The 1,262-nt window shown below is 51.7% G+C and overlaps 1 non-coding gene across 1 annotated transcript; it reads left to right on the top strand.

Annotated features, from left to right (window-relative positions):
• The first annotated feature begins 336 nt into the window (after positions 1 to 336).
• Trnad-guc (transfer RNA aspartic acid (anticodon GUC)) lies at positions 337 to 409 on the top strand. Its single transcript has one exon. It is a non-coding gene; the product is annotated as a tRNA-Asp (tRNA).
• Positions 410 to 1,262: the final 853 nt, after the last annotated feature.

A 1,262-nucleotide genomic window follows, 5' to 3' on the forward strand; every position in this document is an offset into this window, starting at 1 on the left:
GAATGTCCCCTGCAGCCACCCTACCCATTCAGGCCTAAATTGGGACACCTCTGGGCCCCATCCAATTCCTCCAGGTGTCCAGTCAAGCCTTCCTCCAACACACACTCAAGTCCATCCTCTTCTCTGCATCAAACGGGCATCACCCTGTCCAGCCGCCTTCTTTATTCCCCTGGGGCCCACAGCAGCCTCTGCTCTTGATGATCAGTTCTAACTTCTGTTCCTTCTGACCCACTCAGGCCAGAGTGATCTTGAGAAAAGTAAACTAGTCCAATCCCTCTCTGCCTAGAGCATTTCAAGGTTCCCAGTCACTCTTAGAATAAACTCAGACTTGGAGCTGGGGATATAGCTCAGTTGGTAGAGTGCTTGCCTGTCAAGCACAAGGCCCTGGGTTCAATCCCCAGCACTGCCAAAAAATAAATAAAAAATTAAAAAATAAATAAACCCAGACTCTTTGCCTGGGCTTCCAGACCCTTCTTAAGCGGACTCCTGCTCCAACCTCCCACCTCCCAGCTCTCCTGACCCTCTCCTCCTCGATCCCTGTGCTGTAGTCCCATCAGTCCCCTGTGCTCCCTGGGATCTGCTGACTCTGACCTGTCTGCACTGGCTCCTTCTCTGACACGGATGCCTTCCCTGTGATTGTCATGTGGGGCTCATCCGTCCATCAGTCAGGTGCACCCAGTGATTGGCTGTTAGAGACCACACCAACCCAGGAAGGATTCAAAAGTAAGCAACCCCATGGCAGGTCAGAGGGGCACAGATTTCAAAGTAAGGGGATGCCCAATTCTTAATCCCTCCTGATAAGAGACACTGACAGCTCTGAGACTCACACAGGCAGGGTTCCTCACCACGCCTGGGGGAGGCCTGAGCTTCTCCTCCTGCTAGGGCAGGCATCAGGAAAGTTCAGGGGTCACAGGGCTGTCACCCACATCCACAGTCCACAGGAATGGTCTCTGGATGCTGTTTAGCACACAGTCTGCACAGCCACATGCAGCACCCTGGGGAAGTGACCATGAGAGTCTGCTTTTTAGGGGAGCTGGGAAAGGGACCTGTTCCTGGAAGGAGTCATCAGTGAAAAAAGGAAAGTCACGTCCAAGTTCGTGTTTTCACACAATGGTTTCTGCAGTGGGGGTGGTAGGCAATGCTGGGAGAAGGAAAGTCTGTTTGGATTTCAGTATCTCAAGAAATCAGCCAGATCCCCTAAGGGTCAGCTTTATTTCACACTTTCATTGTTACAAGAGTCTCTCGCTAAGATGCCAAACCAT

The sequence above is a fragment of the Sciurus carolinensis genome, chromosome 13 (assembly GCF_902686445.1).
Source record: "Sciurus carolinensis chromosome 13, mSciCar1.2, whole genome shotgun sequence".
In the NCBI taxonomy this organism is placed as follows: Eukaryota; Metazoa; Chordata; class Mammalia; order Rodentia; family Sciuridae; genus Sciurus; species Sciurus carolinensis.